Below are 21,086 nucleotides of genomic sequence, written 5' to 3'. Positions count from 1 at the left end.
GTGAGAAAGAGTTTTAATTCTCCTGGAATCCAGATTTCTGGGGTCCATGAAGGTTGAGGTGACCACCCAGGTCATTGCCCTGAAGGTGATCTTTGGAACCTTGAGCCTTGAGCAGACTGGTCTCCTAAAGGTCACCTTTAAGTCAAACAATAGTCTTGCTAATTAATAAAGATCTTTTGCCCTGGCCATTGGGCTCTTTTGAAGAAGCATCTATGTGCAGTAAGTTTTGAGAAACAGAAACTCCAAGGTTGGACTGGAGGCTGTTTTAGGACAAATTGTTATATGTAAACACTGTTCCGGCCCTTTTCCATGGCAATGTCGATAAGACGGGGTACGAGAATTTTTGTTCTCTCATCTTTGGAACGTTTTTGACTCCCTAGTTGAAATGTTACCCCGATTTGCACATTGTGTATTAAATACACTTTAATCAATTTCTATTATTGGCTTAATATGATTTTTGTATTAACAGCAGTATATTCTTATGTATTATATTCTTCTTGGCCACTGCTGAGGAGTTGACTGCTGTGCTAAATCTAACACTGTCTGCTTTCAGCCACTCAGAAAGTCTTTGGTGCTTCTGATTCTCTGAATATTCCCTGTCATCTTTTTGAGAACATTAATTTTTTTACTTTCCTGTCATTTCTACAGTTTGGAGCTGGGTAGGGAGACTGCAGTATATGCTCAGTCCTCGACCTTGAAAAGGGAGGTCAGGGATAGGTTCTAGAAAAGATTAACAATTAAGCAGAATTAAGCAGAATATTTCCGTAATTATTATAATATAAACTGGCTAAACTCAAATTAAAAGCAGATACTCTCGGATGAATGTTTCGATTTTCCACGTTTGGAAACTAGATGTGGTTTCCAAGAGACACATTTAAACAATACAGAACGAGTTAGAGACAGAGAGTACTAGACAAATACTATCATAGGGAGCAACATTAATAGCAGGCATAATAACTTTTAAGGAGTAATAAGTGACATCATGATAAACGGAGAAAAGATAGAAGTTGTCAAGGACTTCATTTTACTTGGATCCATAATCAACACCCATAGAAGCAGCAGTCAAGAAATCAGATGGCTCACTGCATTGAGCAAATGCCCTGCAAAACACTTCTTAAAGTGTTAAAAAGCAAAGATGTCACTTTAAGAGCTAAGATGTGCCTGACCCAAGTCATGGTTTTGTCAATCGTCTCATATGCATGCAAATGCTGGACAATGAATAAGGAAGACTGAAAAAGAACTGACACCTTTGAATGATGGTGTTGGCCAAGAATATTGAATATACCATGGACTGCCAAAATAACCAACAAATCTGTTTTGGGAGAAGTACAGCAAGAATGCTCCTTAGAAGTAAGGATGGCTAGACTATGTCTCACATATTTTGGACATGTTATCAGGAGGGATCGGTCCCTAGAGAAGGACATCATGCTTGGTAAGGTAGAGCATCAGCGAAAAAGGGAAGAGCCTCAACGAGATAGACTGACACACTGGCTGCAACAATGGGCTCAAGCACAACAACAATCATGAGATGGCGCAGGACCGGGCAGTGTTTCGTTCTGTTGTACACAAGGTTGCTATGAGTCAGGACCAACTTGATGGTACCTAACAACAACAACAACAAAGTAATAAAAGAGACAAAGAGGATCATTTCATACTTATCAAGGGGTCAAGTCACAAAAAGGTAAAACAATTATGAACTTGTAAGCACCTAATAATTTGAGCACAAAATTATCAGGCAAAATCAGACAGGATTATAAGGAAATATTTGCAAATCCACAATAAAAGCGGGAAATGTTAAACCACTTTCTCAGAATTGATAGACTGAACAGAAGAAAAAAAAAAAAGGAAAATAAACTTCTAAATAATCCATGAATTAAATATGAAATCCTAATGGAAAAAAATATTTACAACTGAAAACTAACAAAAGCATGGCATATTAAACTTGTGCTATGAACCAGTACTTGCCAGTTGTCACCAAGTCATGTGTGTCAGAGTAGAGCGGTACTCCATACAGTTTTCAATGGCTGATTTTTTGGAAGCAAATCACCAGGCCTTTCTTCTGAGGTGCCTCTGGGTGGAATCAAACTTCCAACTTTTTGATTAGTAGCCACCCAGAGACTCCTGAACCAGGATTTAGAGGGAGATTTATAGTCTTATATGCATACATAAAACAACAACAAAATATTTTGAAAACAGATGAGCAACTCTGAAAACTGGAAAAAGATTACCTGAGTAAACCCAAAGAAAGTAGAAGGACTAGAACTGTAAAAATTAAAATTAGAAATGCAAGCAATTGTTAATTTTTAACAAGATTAACATGGTAATATTAAAAGCAGTTTCTTTGTAAAGCCTGATAAAAGAGATGAGCCTTAGGGAAGACTGATCTGAAGCCTTCCCCAGTCCATCTTCTCATCTGCCCCTTCCAGCCCTTGAGATCCTCTTTGCAAGCCTCTATTACAGTGCGGTATTTACAGTTCGTTTCTTTCTTCCTTAGATTATGAGCTGTGTTAAAAGCAAGGGATTTTTCTTTTGCCTCTTTATGGGGTACCTATTGGTGGGACTCCACTGCTAGCTGTTGAACGAATCAATGCAAGAAAGATTTGTGTTGTTGTTAGTTGCCATGAATAAGTTTCAACTCAATTGCTCCATAAGGTTTTCAAGGCTGTGACTTTTCAGAAGCAGATCACCAGGCCTGTCTTCCAAGGTACTCCTGGGTGAGTTTGAACTGCCAACCTTTTGTTACCACCGAGGGCATGGAGGCCCTCTGGACTCAACGGGTCGTTGTCTTTCTCTTGTAAGAATACACAGAGGAGACAATTTTTGGGTTCAGCTCTAACAGGTTTATTTTACTTGTGACAAGTAAAAGGAGTCAGTCAGGGTTCATGCCTCTCTAAAACACTGGATCATAAGGAGAAGCAAGGCTAGGGTTTACATGGGTTCGGTGGGGACAACAGAGCAATGAATATTCAGTGAGTTTCTTCAAAGGGGCGGGTACTCCTTGGAATGGTAGTGCATACTAATTAGGTTGCCAGTGCATGGAACCTGCTGATATTCAAGATTGAATCCCCTCAGCGGCTCTTGGCATCACTTATCGTGGGATGTGAGATGTGGGATATGGCGCAGGTGCATTGATCTTCGGTATTACTTCGCCTCGTTTGGTGGGCCAAAACAGGTCACACTTTGTTCTTCTGTGCATGTGGAGCCTGTAAGAAGCGGAAAGGGACTAGAAAAACACTAAGCAGGAAGTTGTAATTCATGGGTTGTTCTAACCTTATTTTATGTTGACAGGATGTGGTTCCTGTTTACCCAACTTCTAGGTGGTAGTCTTTTAACAGCTCTTTTATTCTGCTAGCACAGTTAACCCTATCTGTGTCACTTTTGCTAGTACTGTAGTTGAGCTAATACTGTACTCCTCTGAGATCTATAGCACTTGACCTTCTTTACAATGCACTTACTTTCCCTTACCTCATTTGATGTTTGTATCAGCCTCGAGAAGCAATGAAGCAGGAATTATTTTCAGTAATTATTTTTATGAGCTTTTATAGATTATTTTGAAGACTTATAGGTAAGAAAATCAAGGTTCTGGGGACGCATCATTTGCAAGTGTCAGAATTGTAACTAGAACACTGGCGTTTGAAGCCCAGCTCTAGCATCTCCCTTCCCCCTCTTTCCTCTCCCCTCCCACCGACATACACAGCATTTCCTAGGGAGGTCTAAACTGTGACCCCTGCCCACCGGTCTTGAGGACCAGGACCTCAGCTAGGCCTCTCTGCCAATAACTCCCCAGCCCCAGCACTCAGACTGCGGACCCTGAGTCCGGGCACAACGTGTATTTATTGAAAATAAATGATTGAATCAAAAGCCGAGCACAGTAGTAGCTATTCACTATTCTGACTTCGAAGAGTTCAGTTCTGAGGCAGCAAAGTGTGTGCTACATACAGAAGGAATCCCACCCTAAATGATTTGTTTATTCTTTTTTAACGTGGAATTTTAAGAAGCATTTACTCAGTCAAGGAGAAAAGTGAGCTATTCAAAGAGGCTTGCTTTTGCGGCTGAGGGAGAAGTTTCCAGGCAGAGGGACTGGGTCGGCGCCAGGTGACCTTCGGAACGAGTGCCTTAGCCCGGGGAGGGCGCCGGGTAACTGCAGCTCCCCCGGAACTCCGGGACGTCTCCGTGGGGGCTGCACAGCAGTGCCAGAGTTCCGCCGGCTACCGCGCCTCCGCGAGCACGCCCACCCAGTGACCCAAGGTCATAACCGAGCCAGGAAGAGTCTTTCCTGAGGCTTCCGCCCCTGTTCTGCTCCAGAGGGCGTTTTCTCCCAACCGCTCTCCAGTCTCCGGCCTGAGTTCCACCTTCACCGGCCTACTCATCTCCAAAAATGCTGTCCAGCCCTCAAAAAGCCACGCCTGGGTGTGTTGGGGGAGGAGGGGTAGAGAAATAGGCAGGGTCAGCAAAGCCTGTTGTGAGGCGCGGCTCCCACTTCCACCCTGACTGGGGAAGAGCAAGTCTTGAGTCTCCCCGCCGGCCTTTGCCAGAAACCTGCCTACCGCTCTTGTTCCTCCCGCTTTATTGTTCCTTCCGCAAACAGGACCTGCAACGTGGATTGTAACCGCCACAAACAGGAAACCGCAGTACCTAAACGTCCATCAGTAAGGAGCTAGGTGGTCAAGAACGATCTCGCTCACGAGGGCGCCATAGTGTGCAGTCCTTAGAAAGAACCATGTGGATCCAGATGCGCTTGCATGGAAAGGCCCTCCAAGATGTAGTGAGTAAAAAAGCACGTTGCAAAAAAAAAAAAAAATACGTGCAACATCTTTTGTAAATAATACAGCTACGTGAGTACACGCACATATTAATAGTGTGTGTATATGTCTGGAGAGAAATCTAGAAGGACACACCTAGCAGTGGGGGTGGGGAGTGCGTGTTAAGTGAATAGAGAATCTCAGTTTTTATTCCTTTATGTACTTGTGGTGCATGACCTTTAAAAAAAAAAAACTTTGTTTTTTAGAAGAGTTTTAGATTTACAGGAAAACTTTGAAGATAGTACAGAGAGTTCCCACAAACCCCGGTTCTTCCTATTATTAATATTAATATCTTATGTTAGTTATGCATTTGTTAAATATTGATTCATTGTTGTTAACTAAAGTCCATGCTTTATTTAGATTTCCTTAGTTTTTACCTAATGTCCTGTTTCCATTCCGTGATCTCACCCAGGCACCACATTACCTTTCATGTCTCCTTGGGCTCCTCTTGGTTGTGACAGTTTCTCAGACTTTCCTTCTTCTTGATGACCTTGACAGTTTTGAGGAGTACTGCTCATTTATTTTGCAGAAAATCTCTCAATTTGGATTTGTCTGTTTTTCTCATGATTATATGGGGGTTATGCGTCTTTGTGTCCTTGGTGTCTTTGGGAGGAAGACTACAGAGGTAAAGGGCCGAAGTGCCATTCTGATCACATCATATCAAGGAATTAAAAAAAAAAAAGACCCATTGCTGTGGAGTTGAATCCGACTAACAGCGATCCTATAGGGCAGAGTAGAACTGCCCCATAGGATTTCCAAGGCTATAAATCTTTACGGAAGCAGACTGCCACGTCTCTCTACCCAAGAGGAGCTGGTGGGCTGAACCGCCTGCAGCTGAGTGCTTTAACCACTGCGCAACCAGGGCTCCTATATCAAGGATTGTTGTGTTACTAGGTGCAGTGGAGTCGGTTCCGACGCATAGCGATCCTATGTACAACAGAACGAAACACTGCCCGGTCCTGCACCATCCTCACAATGGTTGCTATGTTTGAGCCCATTGTTGCAGCCACTTCCTCTTTTTTGCTGACCCTCGACTTTACCAAGCATGGCCATCCTCGCCTCCAAGGAGCATTCTGGCTGCACTTGTTCCAAACCAGATCTGTTCCTTCTTCTGGCAGTCTATGGTATATTCAATATTCTTTGCCAATACCATAATTCAAAGGCGTCAGTTCTTCAGTCTTTTTTATTCATTGTTCAGCTTTCGTATCCCTATGATGCGACTGAAAATACTATGACTTGAGTCAGGCGCACCTTAGCCCTCAAAGCGATATCTTAGCTTTTTATCGATACATACTATCAATATGACTTACCACTGTTGATGTTAACCTGGATCACCTGGCTGAGGTAGTTTGTCAGATTTCTCCACCGTAAAGTTGCTCTTTTTAATATAAAAAGTTTTCTTTACGGTTAAAGGGAGTGATTGACAACGTACACGTTGATGGAGAGGCTTGGTGAGTCCACTCGCCTCCAGGAAGGCGCGCGCGACGCAGGGCGGGACTGAAGGAGCACGGGGAAAGGGACAAGACAGACCTCCAAGCGCCGGCAGTGGCCTCGCCTCGCCCGCGTGCCTGGGCGGGAAGGCTCTGGCTTCCTCCTTCCGGCTCTGGGAGGTGTCCTGGACTGTGGGTGATGTCAGGCCTCACCTGGGGCGGGCCCGCTTAGGCCCCGCCCGCTCCGCCCCAAACTCGCGCGGCTCCGCCCCGGGGTGCGTTGGGACTGCCGCGCTCGGGCCAGTGTTCCGCGGAGCCGGCCTCTCTTTTCGCCCCGCCTTGACGGCTGCCGCCGCCGGGACCGCCCAGAGCGCCTTGAGTGCCCCTGAGCGCCCGATTCCCGACAGCAGAAGTACAGCTGAGCCGCAGGCAGACTCAAGACGTCGCTCCGGGGACACCCGCGGAGAGAGCCGCTCCTGAACTCATCCCCATTCGCCCCGCGAGGCCCCAGCCTCGTGGCCAGCGGCCAGGTGAGTGAGGGTCTCGGGCCGGACCGGGGCCGGGGGGCGGGAGTCGGCCCGGCTTCCGCCCGTGAGGCCTGGGGTTGTCCCGCGCCGCTCCCGGCCAGAACGTGCAGCTTCCTGGTTGCAGGTCCAGGGGTGGGGGGTGGGGGCTGGGAGTGGGGACTGTCGGGGCTGCTCCCGGCGGGCCGCGCTGGCCTGACTACTCCTTCTCTGTCAGTAGCAGGGCTAGGGGCTGCCCTCCCTCTCGGGTCCGGGTGCACAGGCCGGCCTCTCTTTAGGCAAGGCCACGTGACTGTGCTGCGTGCCGAGGGTCCGGGGCTCAGTCCTCGCCTGGGTTGGGTTGGGGACTTGGACTGCGGCCAGCTTGAGGCTGGTGAACCTGCGATTTGAAGGCGGCTTCCTCGAGCCCTTGTGACCCAGCTGAATTCTTGAGAGAGTGTAAGCCCTTCTGGCAACGCTTATGCTGAGGAGAGCAAGTAGAGAAGGCTTCCTTCAGGAACTTTCCTTCGGAACAGGGAGGATGCAAATTCATTCCTGTGAGCTGCTCCCGTTGGACTTTATTTGTAAGGAACTCTCCCAAGTATTTGAGAGAATGCGGGATCCATCCCAGGTGCTGGGTTCACCTGTATTTACCTTCCCTACTTTATCCCTTCTTCACTCTTGGTGTCCTCAGTGTCAGGGAGGAATTCTGGGATTTATATCTCCGGGTTGGCTGCTGTTGCCCAGCTCAGCCCCAGCCCTTGAATGCTTAAAAAGGTAAAAAATTAAAAAACAGGCTGTTGACGTAAGGGAAAAATGGGAGGTTTGTCAGATACAGACTTTGGAGGGGAGAAGTTAACTAGCCACGGCTGGCCCATGCCAGGCTGTCCAGAGCATTTCTGTTCTCCCCGCCTCTAATCAGTGACCTTTCTATGGAGACTGGGTGTCTCGGAATGGACCCTGGTATCTGCGTATGCACCCATGCTGCTCCCTGCTGCCCTGGCCTGGGCATGGGGTGGTGCTGTGAGCCTCGGCCTCGCGCTGCGCATTTAATAGGGATAAAAGCCTGGCAAGGCAGGGCCAGGCTGAGTCCGGGGGCTAGACAGCAGGCCTGTTTTCTGGCTCACCCCCTAGCTGGCTCTCCTTGTGTTTCTTCATTCCTTCCATGCTTCAGTCAGTTGTTGGGATTCCAGGATTCACAGGGCCCTGCCCTCAAGGCACTCGCCTTGCTGAAGGGGTTCTGTGAGAAGAGAGGCTGAGTGAGGTGCCAGGGAAGTGTGTTGCCCTGGCACTGCCTGCTCACTACCTCAGCCTCCTATGTACCTTCCTAATCTCACTTCTTACTATTCTCTGTGCCTTGGTCTCCTCATCTGTAAAATGAGGGTAGTGATAATATGTACGTCACAGGGTGATTGTGAAGATTAAATGAGTTAATATATTAACAACCACACAGCTCAGACACTGACTAATCAGAACAGATGGTAACCAGTGCACTATCCTTGTGCATCCAGGTGGATGTGACCCAGATTAGACAAAGTGCTTACAGCAGGGCCTGGCTCATATGTAAGTGTCAACGATGATGACAATAGTGAAAATAATAGTAGCGATTACTTTCTTCACACAGCTGAAGGTCTAACCAAGTTGAACTGCTCTTCTAACCTGCCCCTCTGTGTTATCAAAATCAAACCAAACCCTTTGCCATCGAGTTTTTTCTGACTGATAGTGACCCTAAAGGACAGAGTAGAAGTGCCCCATGGGGTTTCCAGGGAGCGTCTGGTGGATTCAAACTTCCGACCTTTTGGTTAGCAGTTGTAGCTCTTAACCACTGCGCCACCACAGTTGTCTTTCCTCTGTCCATCCATATCCTCGACATCCTCCCTGGAGTCAGCATGGTGCTGGCTCACCAGCAGGAATGGACGGGATATGGTTTTGAGCTCATGTAGCCCTGCTCCTCCGCTCCCTTGCTCGGCCCAGTTCTGCATTTCGATGTATTTGTGTGATCACATGTCATGTCTCTGCCCTGTCCTCTGTCTCTGGAGTGTGGGGGCTGTGCCTTACTAATCTGTTGGTCTCTCAAAGCACCTAGGATGGGCCTTGTCTAATGTAGGTGTTGAGGAAATGTTAGTTGAATGAAAGAGGCCGAGGAAGGAAGGCTTCATAGACAGCTGGTTGTTAAAATACTGGACCTGGAGGGCTGGATGACGATAGGAAAAAAAGTGGGGAGGCCCTGGGTCAGAGTGAGAGAGTGGGTAGGTGGGAGTACGAGCTGGTTCAGAGGCCAAGTAGGCATCCAGTTTGACTTGTTTATTTGGCCAGGTGTCTTAGTTATCTAGTGCTGCTATAACAGAAATACCACAAGTGGATGGCTTTAACAAACAAATTTATTTTCTCAGTTTAGGAGGCTAGAAGTCCAGACTCGGACAACTGGCTCTAGGGGAAAGGCTCTCTCTGTCAGCTCTAGAGGAAGGTCCTTGTTTCTTCAGCTTTTTCTTTCTGGTTCCTTGGTATCTCCATGTGTCTTGGCATCTATCTTACTCATCTTTCCTACTCTCTTCTCCCCCTTGCTTGTTTTAATCTCTTCTATATCTCAAAAGAGATTGATTCAGGACATACCCTACACTAATCCTGCTTCATTAACATAACAAAAACAACCCATTTCCAAATGGGATTATAACCACAGGCATAAAAAACAAAACAAAACAGAAAGAACCCACTGCCATCTGATTCTGACTGATAGTGACCCCATAGGGTTAACAAGGCTGTAAATCTGTACGGAAGCAGACTGCCACATCTTTCTCCCGCGGAGCTACTGGTGGTTTTGAACACCCAACCTTTCAGTTAGAGTCAATCGCTTTAACCACTGTGCCACACAGGTTAGGATTTATAACATATGTTTTTGGGGGACACAGTTCAGTTCATAATACCAGCACAAGAATGGTAGAAATAGCCTGTTTTAGATTTCGGTATCTAGAAGGCCAAGATCGATTAGTGATGTCTGCTGTGGACAGTTGTAGGGAAAGGGTAGTTTGGGATGTTTGAAGTGAGAGGAGACCCAGAATAGATTAGATGGTTCTTCTTGGGGCCTCACTGTAGAATAGAGAAAAGGAACCTGGTGTGTGCAGGAAGTGAATGTGGAAACGTAATCTTGGAGAGGTCCAGGCTGGGTACTGGATGGGCCCAGGATCTTTCTGGAGCTCCCTCTTATTCCTCCTTGACTCACTCCCTTTTTATCTCAGCTGCCATCTTTTCCCTGCTTAAACTCAAAGCCAGCCCAGGCACTTGGTCCTGCGGGAGCACTCCGGCAAGAGTCTGCATAGGTGTGCTTCACAGTCCCAGCCAAGCAAACAAACTCTCCAGTTCTCTGGATTTTTCTCTACAATATCCTCTGATCCCATTGTCCCCCAGAATACCAGGAATTGGAGTTATTCCCAGATAGGAAAGCTCTTAGGGGGAATGAAGAAACATGTTTCTCTGATAGCAATTTGTATTTTTAAAAGGAATTCTTGAAGTTCAGTGCAGCTTTCTAACAACCAAGGAAGCCATGCCACATTAGGCCTACTGACCCTGACCCTATAACACATGAAATAAAGGTGGTTTATTACCTGGGAGGAACCTAACAGTACAGCCTGAACAGTGACTTACTCAAACCACAGTGGCCTTGCCCACACTGTTGTGAGAAAGTAATGCCCTGTGTGGACGACCTGGGAGTTTGTATGAACACAGAATCCTGAACCCTTCTGGGTAGCCTGGGACAAGTCATTTAGCCACATAGGACCCTAGTGTTCTGGATATTACCTCAGATTTGGAGAATCAGATGATTGCAAAGGAGTTTGAGATCAGTTAGGCTGTAGTGATGTCCAGGCATGGACTAGTAACTTGAAATTTGCATCCGAAAATGGAGGGTGCCGAGAGACCAAAGAAAAAGGTGGGCAACTCCAGGGTGACAATAAAGGAGTTTTTCAGGGAGACATATACGAGGCCAAGTCCAAGTTCTGGGCGCTCGTGACCAGAGCAGATCTGAAAGGCTGGCGTAGGGGACAATGCGATGAGAGAAATCAAAGTGAGGATAGAGAGGAGACACTTAGTGAGAGGTTGCTAACAGGGAGATGGAGGGAGCACGTGGCCCGTTAAGGCTGGGGGGAGTAGCATCTCGGAAAAGGGTGTGTATGGGGGGGGCGTGGGTGATAACAGGTGTGACTGGCTGTGTCACCAAAAAGGTCCCAGCTGTTTTTAAGAAGGCGACGATGGGCACATTTCATTAGTGAGTACCCAGTGTTTGCCTAGCCCTGTGATGTGTGCAAAAAAGAAGGATATGCCATCTACCCTAGGCTTGTACCCCTGGATAGTACCTTTGACGTCGGCCGCTGGATGAGAACCAGGCTTGGCTGGTGGGGAAGGTCATGAATTCGGTTTTGGAGAGGCTATGTTTGAGGTGCCTTTGAGATATCAAGTGGGCAGGTGGGTCTGGAGCACAGGAAAGGACTGGGATAGAGACTTTTTTTTTTCTAAATTTTATTTAGTTGTTGTTAAGAACATAACAAAACATACACCAATTCAACAGTTTATACGTGTACAATTTAGTGACATTGATTACATTCTTTGAGTTGTGCGACCATTCTCACCCTCCTTTTCTGAGTTGTTCCTCCCTCGTTAACATAAACTCACTGCCCCCTAAGGTTCCTATCTAATCTTTTGAGTTGCTGTTGTCAATTTGATCCCATGTATAGTTCTTAAAACAGCACAATGCTCAGGGCAGACCTTTTTTTACTAGTTAAGCTTAACTGTTGTTCGGTTCTAAGATGACTTCAGGGGATATTTTTGGTTTAAGGCTGTAAGATTATGGCAGGGCAGTAGTTTCAAGGGTTCATCCACCCTCCATGGCTCCAGAAAGTCTGGAGTCCATGAGAATTTGAAATTTTGTTCTGCATTTTTCCACTTTTGATCAGGATTCTTCTGTGGAATCTTTGATCAAAATGTTCAGTAATGGTAGCTGGGCCCATCCAGTTCTTCTGATCTCATGGCAAAGGAGGCAGTCATTCATGGAGGCAATTAGCCACCTATTTCATATCACCCTCCTATTCCTGATTGTCCTTCTTACTCTGTTGCTCCAGATAAATAGAGACCAATTGCTGAGCCTTGGATGGCTGCTTGCAAGCTTTTAAGACCCCAGGTACTATGCAACAAAGTAGGAGGTAGAACAGAATCACTAAACATGTCATTAACCAAGTAAGTGGGCTGGCCTGTGAAACCATGAACCTAAACCTACAAACCAAGGAACCAAATCCCGTGAGGCATTTGGTTGTACATAAGCAGCTTCAACAGCTACTTTTTTTGCGGTTGTTATTGTTGTAACTTTATGTATAACACAACTTTCACCAATTCAACTTTTTACAGGTATACAGCTTAGTGACAGCAATTACAATAATCGGCTGTGCAACCCTACCCTTAATGAATACAATTTTTCCATCACCATTAACTTTGCCTTTCCCCTCCCTCCTGCCCCTGGTAACCACTAATAAACTTCAGTCTTTATACATTTGCCTTTTCTTATCTTTTTATATAAGTGAGGTCATATAATATTTGTCCTTTTGTGATTGGCTTATTTCACTCAGCATAAAGTCTTCAAGTTCCATCCATCCATACTGTAGCAGGTGTCAAGACTTCATTTCTCCTACTGGTTGAATAGAATTCCATTGTATGTATGTACCACATTTTGTTTATCCGTTCGTCTGTTGATGGGCATTTAGGTTTCCATTTTTTGGCTACTGTGAATAGTGCTTCAGTGAACACTGGTGTAAAAGTTTCTGAGTCTCTGTTTTCAAGTTTTTTGGGTCTATACCTAGAAGTGGAATTGCTGTGTCATCTGGTAGTTCTATTTTTAGTGTTTTGAGGAACCACCACACTGTTCCCACAACAGCTGTACCGTTTTGCATTCCCGCAAGCAATGGATAAGGGTTCCAATTTCCCCATATCCTCACCAACATTTGTTCTCTGTTTTTTTATCTTAGCCATCCTAGTGGGAGTGAAATGGTATCTCCTTGGTTTTGATTTGCCTCTCTCTGATGGCTAATGACAATGCTTAGCTGAACATCTTTTCATGTTTTGGTGGCCATTTGAATGTCCTTTTTGGTGAAATGTCTATTCAAGTCCTTTGTCCATTTTATGATTGGGTTATTTGTCTTTTTGTTGTCAAAGTTTTATACATATTTTGATTATTAAGATTCTTGTCAGATATGTGGTTTCCGAAGATATTCTTGTAGTGTGTAGCTTGTCTTTTTACTTTTTGTCAACGTCTTTTGATGAGCAAAAGTTTTAAATTTTTGTGCAATCCTGTTTATTTATTTTGTCTTTTGCTGTCTGTGCTTTTGTTATTATATTAGATAATCCACTGTTAAAAGCTAGGCCTGGTAGCATTGCCGTTGCTTTTTCTCCTAAGAATTTTATGGGTTTAGTGTGCACATTTAGGTCCTTAATCAGTTTTGAATTTGTTTTTGTGTGTGGTGTGAGGCATGGATCTTGTTTCATTTTTATGCATGGGAAATCCAATTTTCCCAGCACTATTTATTGAAGAGACTCTTCTTTCCCCATTGAATGGACTTAGCACCCTTGTCAAAAATCAGTTGACTATAGATGTGTGGGTTCATTTCTGGGCTGTCAGTTCTATTCCATTGGTCGTGCGTCTATTGTTACACCAGTATAAGAGTGTTTTGATTACTGTAGCTGTATAGTATGTTTTAAAATCAGGAAGTGTAAGTCCTCCTACTTTTTTCTTCTCTTTCAACATTGTTTTAGCTATTTGGGGCCTCTTGCCATTCCATATAACGTTGAGGATTGGTTTTTCTATTTCTGTAAAGAAGGCTATTGGAATTTTGATTGGGATTGCATTGAGTCTATGGATCGCTTTGGGTAGTATTGACATCTTAACAATATTAAGTCTTCCAATCCATGAACATAGAACATCTTTCCATTTATTTAAGACTTTTTAAAATCTCTTTCAGTCATGTTTTATCGTTTGCATTGTATAAGTCCTTCACCTCCCTGATTAGATTTATTCCTAGGTATTTTATCTCTTAGATGCTATTGTAAATGGAACTATTTCCCTAATATCCCTTTCAGATTTCTCATTGCTGGTATGCAGAAACCCAACTGCTTATTGTTTGTTGACCTAGTACCCTACAACTTTGCCAAATTCCTCTATTAGCTCTAGAAGTTTTCTTCTGGACTCTTCGGGATTTTCTATATATAGGATCATATCTTCTGCAAATAGAGATAATTTTATTATTTCTGTTCCAATCTGGATACCTTTTATTTAGTTTTCTTGTCTTATTGCTCTGGCTAGGACTTCTGATACAATATTGAATAGAAGCCGTAAGAGCAGACACCTTTGTCTTGTTCCCGATTTCAAGGGGAAAGTTCTCAGTCTTTCTCCATTAAGTCTAATGTTCGCTGTTGGCTTTTCATAAATGCCCTGAATCATGTTGAGGAATTTTCCTTCTATTCTAGTCTTCTTTAGGGTTTTCATCAAGAAAAGGTGTTGGATTTTATCAAATGCTTTTCCTGCAGCTATAGAGTTGATCATGTGATTCTCTTCCTTTGTTCTATCAATGTGGGGTATTACATTGATTGATTTTCTAATGTTGAACCATCCCTGCATTCCTGGAATAAATCCCACTTGGTTATGGTGTATGACTCTTTTAATATACTGTTGGATTCTGTTTGCTAGTACTTCATTGAGGATTTTTGCGTCTATGTTCATAAGAGATACTGGCCTGTAATTTTCTTTTCTTGTGTGTTTGTCTCGTTTTGGTATCAGGGTTATGTTTGCTTTATAGAATGAATTAGGGAGTATTCCTTCCTTCTCTGTCTTTTGGAAGAGTTTATACAGTATTGGTGTCAATTTATCTCTACATGTTTGGTAGAATTCCTCAGTTAAATGTCTGGTCCAGGACTTTTTTTTGTTGAAGGGTTTTTGATCACTGATTCGATCTCTTCATTTATTATGGGTCTGCTGAGATTTTCCATTTTCTCTTGAGTCAGTTTGGATAGGTTGTGTGCTTCTAAGAATTTGTCCATTTCATCCAGGTTATCCAGTTTGTTACCATACAGTTGTTCATAATATTCTATCATAATTCTCTTTATTTCTGTTGGGTCATTTTTTATTTTGGTTATTTGCATCTTTTTAAGATGTTTTTGTCTAGGTTGTATTTGAAGTCAAGGGTATATTAAGATTGAGGAACCCACCTCGAACAGCTAAGTAAAGGAAGATGAGCCTGGAAAGGAGTCAAAAAAAAAAAAAAAAAAAAAGAGCAGCCAAGAGGTGGAAGGAAAACCAAGATAGTGTGTGTCACAGAAGGCAAGGATGTGCCTCAGTAGGAAGGGGGGTCAGTGGCGGCCATTGCTGCTGGGTGATAAGTGACATGGAGGAGATTCAGGAGATCTGACCCTTTTAGCTGGGGTTATTTTGGTGGAATGATTGGAATAGAAGCCAGATTGGAATGAATGGGTGCAGAAATAGCTGGAGGTGAGGATCTGGGGATACCAAACATATGCATGACTTTGACAATGTTGGTTTTGAAGGAAAGGAGAAAGATTGGGTGGTAACTAGGGAGTGTTTGCTTCTGGTTACCTCATCGCAGCCTCCCACTTGCATTCCAGCTGAGAAGGTAGCAGTGTCTATGACCTAAAGCTAGGGGTCCCTCCTCTCTTCATACTCATACAGACATACCACTACCACCAGTCTCATAGTGACCCCATGTGTGTCAGAGTAGAACTGTGCTCCATAGGGTTTTCAGTGACTGATTTTTCGGAAGGAGATTGCCAGGCTTTTCTTCTGAGGCACCTCTGGGTGGATTTGAACCACTAACCTTTGTGTTAGAAGCTGAGCACATTTGTACCACCGAGGAACTGCCATGCAGACATAGGCACACATAAAGATTTGATTGCTTCACAAAAATGGGTTCCTGCTGCACACCTTACTTTGCAGCTTGTGTTTTTGACTTAATTTATCATAGATGTCTCTCCAGGTCAGTAATAGCTGTGGAATGCTCTGAAATACCAACATACCGTAATTTATTCAGTCTTTCCTTATTGATGGGCCTTGAGATCATTTACTGTTTTTAGTGACTTCAAATAGTGTTGAAGTAAACTATTAAGGATCCTTATTAGAATGTCATTGTGTTGCTGTTGTTGTTAGGTGCTGTTGAGTCGGTTCCTACTCATAGCACCCCTGTGTACAACAGAATGAAACACTGCCCAGCCCTGTGCCATCCTCACAGTCGTTGCTGTGTTTGAGCCCATTGTTCCAGCCACTGTATCAGTTTCTTATTGAGGGTCTGCCTCTTTTTCGCTTACTCTCTACCTTACTAAGCATGATGTCCTTCTCCAGGGACTGGTCCCTGTGGATAACGTGTCCAAAGTACATGAGATGAAGCCTTGCCATCCTCTCTTCTAAGGAGCACTCTGCCTGTACTTCTTCTAAGACAGACTTGCTTGTTCTTCTAGCAGTTCATGGTATATTCAGTATTTTTTGCCAACATCATAATTCAAAGTTGTCAATTCTTTTTCTGTCTTCCTTATTCATTGTCCAGCTTTTGCACGTATAAGCGATTGAAAATACCATGGCTTGAGTCAAGTACACCTTAGTCCTCAAAGTGATATCTTTGCATTTTAACACTTTAAAGAAGTCTTTTGAAGCAGATTTGCCTAATGCAGTATGTCATTTGATTTCTTGACTGCTGCTTCCATGGACGTTGATTGTGGATCCAAGTAAAATGAAATCCTTGGCAACTTCAGTATTTTCTCTGTTTATTCTGATGTTGCTTATCGGTCCAGTTGTGAAGTATTTTGTTTTCTTTATGTTGGTGTATAATCCATACTGAAGGCTGTGGTCTTTGATCTTCATCACTAAGTGCTTCAAGTCTTCTTCACTTTCAGCAAGCAAGATTGTGCCATCTGCATAACACGGTTTTTTTAAATTTTATTTATTTTTTTATTGTACTTCAGGTGAAGTCTTACGGAACAAATAGTTTCTCATGAAACAGTAGTACACATATTGTTTTATGACATTGGTTAACAACCCCGCAACATGTCAACCCTCTAACTTCTCAACCTTTTTTTTTTTTTTGGTGAAAATACACATAGCCAAAGATACACCATTTCAAAAATTTCTACATGCACAGTTCAGTGACACTGACTACACTCTTCCCATTGTGCTGTTATTCTCACTTAAGATGAAGGCTTACAGAACAAAATAGTTTCTTATTTAACAGTTACTACAAATGTTGCCCTATGACAATAGTTAACAATCTCACAACACATCAACAATATCCTTACTCAACCTTGGGTTCCCTATCACCAGCTTCCTTGTCCCCTTCTGCCTTCTGGCCCTTGTCACTGGACTACTGGATTTCGTTAGTCTCATTTGGTTTTACGGGGCTGTCCACTCCCAGGCTGAACGGTGAATCTGTGAGATAACTTCACCACTGAGCTAAAAGGGTGTCTGGGGGCCATACTCTTGGGGTTTCTCCAGTCTCTTTTAGGCCAGTAAATCTGGTCTTTTTTTTGTGAGTTAGAATTATGTTCTACATTCTTCTCCAGCTCTGTCCGGAACCCTCTGTTGTGATTCTGGTCAGAGCAGTCAGTGGTGGTAGCCGGGCACCATCTAGCTGTACTGGACTCAGTCCAGTGGAGGCCTTGGTAGCTGTAACACAGGTTTTTAATGAGTCTTCTTCCAATCCTGATGCCCCGTTCTCCTTCATAGAGTCCAGCTTCTCGGATTATTTTGCTCAGCATACAGATTGAATAAGTATGGTGAAAGGATGCAACGCTGACGCATTCCTTTCTTGATTCTAAACCACGCGGAATCCCCTTGTTCTGTTCAAATGACTGCATCTTGGTCTATGTACAGGTTCCTCATAAGCACAATTAGGTGTTCTGGAATTCCTGTTCTTTGCAGTGTTATCCATAATTTGTTATGATCCACACCGTTTAGTGTCTTTGCATCATCAATAAAACACAGGTAAACATCTTTTTGATGTTCTCTGCTTTCAGCCAAGATCCATCTGACATCAGCAATGATATCCCTGGTTCAATGTCCTCTTCTGAATCCGACTTGAATTTCTAGCAGTTCCCTGTTGATATACTGCTGCAACTTTTTTTGAGTTATCTTCAGCAAAATTTTACTTGCATATAATGTTAATGATATTGTTCGATAATTTCTGCATTCTGTCAGATCACCTTTCTTTGAAATGAGCACAAATATAGATCTCTTCCAGTCGATTGACCAGGTAGCTGTCTTCCAAATTTCTTGGCATAGAAAAGTGAGCACCTCCAGTGCTGCGTCTGTGTGTTGAAACATATCAATTGGTATTCCATCAATTCCTGGGGCGTTTCTTTTCACCAACACCTTCAGTGTAGCGTGGACTTCATTCTTTTGATGCGTCCTCTGTTGTTCAGTATTTTGCCCATAGAATCCTTCAAAATTGCAACTTGAGGCTTGAATTTTTCCTTCAGTTCTTTCCGCTTGAGAAATGCAAAGCATGTTCTTCCCTTTTAGTTTTCTCACTCCAGGTCTTTGCACATTTCATTATAATACTTTACTTTGTCTTCTCGAGCCACCCTTTGGAATCTTCTGTTCAGCTCTTTTACATAATCATTTCTTCCATTTGCTTTAGCTACTCTACATTCAAGAGCAAGTTTCAGAGTCTTCTGATATCCATTTTGGTCTTTTCTTTTCCTGTCTTTTTAATGACCTTTTGCTTTCTTCGTGCTTGGTGTCCACGATGTCATCCCATAACTTGTCTGGTCTTTGGTCATTAGTATTCAGTGCTTCAAATCTGTTCTTAAGATGGTCTCCAAATTCAGGTGGGATATACTCAAGGTTGTATTTTTGGCTCTTGTGGACTTGTTTTAATTTTCTTCAGCTTCAGCTTGAACTTGCATATGAGCAATTGATGGTCTGTTCCACAGTCAGCTGCTGATCTTGTTCTAACTGGTAATATTGAGCTTTTCCGTCATCTCTTTCCACAGATGTAGTCAATTTAATCCCTGTGTTTTTCCATCCAGTGAGGTTCATGTGTACAGCTGCAGTTTATGTTGCTGAAAAAAGGTATTTACAATGAATAAGTTGTTGGTCTTGCAAAATTCTATTATGTGATCTCCAAGTCATTTCTATCACCAAAGCCATATTTTCCAACTTCCCATCCTTCTTTGTTTTCAGCTTTCGCATTCCAGTCACCAGTAATTATCAATTCATCCTGATTGCTTGTTTGATCAGTTTTCAAACAGCAGAAGTTGGTAAAAATCTTCAATTTCCTCATCTTTGGCCTTAGTGGTTGGTGTATAAATTTGAATAATAGTCGTATTAACTGTTCTTCCTTGTAGGTATGTGGATATTATCCTATCACTGAGAGCATTGTACTTCAGGATCTTGAAATGTTCTTTTTGACAATGAATGCAATGCCATTCCTCTTCAATTTGTCATTCCTGGCATACTAGATCATACGATTGTCTGATTCAAAATGGCCAATACCAGTGCATTTCAGCTCACTAATGCTTAGGATATCAATCTTTATGAGTTCCATTTCATTTTTGATGACTTTCAATTTTCCTTGATTCATACTTCATACTTTCCACATTCCTATTATTAATGGATGTTTGCAGCTGTTCTCATTTTGAGTTGTGCCACATCAGCAAATAAAGGTCCTGGAAGTTTTACTCCCTCTGGGTCATTAAGGTCAACTCTACTTTGAGGAGGCAGCTCTTCCCCGGTCATATTTCGACTGCCTTCTAACCTGAGGGGCTCATCTTCTGGCACTCTTGTCAGACAATGTTCCACTGCTATTCATAAGGTTTTCACTTACCAGGTTTTCAGGAGCAGACTGCCAGGTCCTTCTTCTAGTCTGTCTTAGTCTGGAAGTTCTGCTGTAACTTGTCCACCATGGGTTACCCTGCTGGGGTTTGAAATCATTACATTATTACAGCAACATGCAAGCCACCACTGTACGACAAACTGTGGTAGAATGACATTCATTGTATTTATTTGGTGGTAGAATGTCATTCACTGTATTTATTTGGGAATAGTTGACATTTTTATGGTAAGTTTTCCAAATCAGGGATAAGTTACAGACCTTGTAATACATTTTTTATTAGATATTAAGAATGGGATTCTAACTGGATACTGCTGGAATTCTTTTTTAATTATTATTTTTTTGGTATCCTTTCTACTGTTTTTTTTCTGTTTGATGGTTCATTAATTTCAGCCTTTATTCATTCCCTTCTTTCTTTTGATTTATTTTTTTGCTCTGCTTTTTTAAAAATTCTTGTTTATTGTACTTTAGATGAAGGTTTATGGAGCAAACTAATTTCTCATTAAACAATTAATACACATGGTTTTGTAACATTGGTTGCCAACCCCGTGACACGTCAAAAAAATACAGAATGCTTCACGAGTTTGTGTGTCATCCTTGCACGGGGGCCATGCTAATCTTCTCTGTATTGTTCCAATTTTAGTATATATGCTGCCGAAGGGAGCACTTGTTGCTCTGCTTTTAATATCTAAATTGGTTCACTTAATTTTCGTCTATTTTAAAATTAAAAAAACATAACACTCAACATTTTCTTTTGAGTACATGCTAGCTGGTGGGCCCTCGTGTGAAGTGCTCACCTTTCTTTTACTTTCTAGTCACTGTGTAAATCTGTTTTGTTCTTTGATCCAAGGATTATATAGAAGATAGGGTCCTGAATTTGCAGGTAGATAATGTTGTGGGGAGTATGATCATGTTTTATTAGATAATGATTAGTGAATGTGATGTGCAGAATCTCTGCTTATCAGCTGTATTAGGATTTTTTTTGTGGCCAGCTTGTTGTTAGCTGCCTTAGAGTCAGCCTCCCGACTCATGGCGACTCCATACACAACAGAATGAAATGCTAGCCCCATGATCAGTTGCTGATTGGACCGTTGTGATCCATAGCATTTTCATTGGCTGATTTTCAGAAGTAGATCACCAGGTGTTTCTTCCTAGTCCATCTTAGTCTGAAAGCTCTGCTGATACTGTTCAATATCATAGCAACACTCAAGCCTCCACTGACACATGGGTGGTGGCTGTGCATGAGGTGTACTGGCCGGGAATCGAATTCAGGTCTCCCACTTGGAAAGCGAGAATTCTACCACTGAACCACCAATGCCTCACTACAGGATCAATATTAAAATGTTTCATGGACATGAAAGAGATGTGTTCTCTGTGAGGCACAGATTTTAGATAATGTCTATTAACTTGAGCTTTCCCTCTGTATCCTTGCTTAGTGACCTGTCAAATTCTGAGAGGTATCTTAAACACTTTTTAAAAAAAAAA

General features: G+C 43.0%; 1 protein-coding gene and 1 non-coding gene across 3 annotated transcripts in view; one reads left to right on the top strand and one right to left on the bottom strand.

Annotated features, from left to right (window-relative positions):
* Positions 1-6,525: 6,525 nt before the first annotated feature.
* ANXA11 (annexin A11) overlaps positions 6,526-21,086 on the top strand; it is a 62,830-nt gene continuing 48,269 nt past the window's right edge. For both annotated transcript variants that reach the window (XM_023737648.1, XM_023737649.1), the window contains exon 1: positions 6,526-6,762. The gene's annotated coding sequence lies outside the window, so the exon portion shown is untranslated. The remainder of the gene's footprint in view (positions 6,763-21,086) is intronic.
* On the bottom strand, positions 20,162-20,268 carry LOC111821800 (U6 spliceosomal RNA). Its single transcript, XR_002825145.1, has one exon. It is a non-coding gene; the product is annotated as a U6 spliceosomal RNA (small nuclear RNA).

This window comes from Trichechus manatus, unplaced genomic scaffold, assembly GCF_000243295.1.
Source record: "Trichechus manatus latirostris isolate Lorelei unplaced genomic scaffold, TriManLat1.0 scaffold00106, whole genome shotgun sequence".
In the NCBI taxonomy this organism is placed as follows: domain Eukaryota; kingdom Metazoa; phylum Chordata; class Mammalia; order Sirenia; family Trichechidae; genus Trichechus; species Trichechus manatus.
The sequence above is the reverse complement of the archived record's forward strand: the minus strand, read 5'-3'. Positions and strand labels throughout refer to the sequence as shown.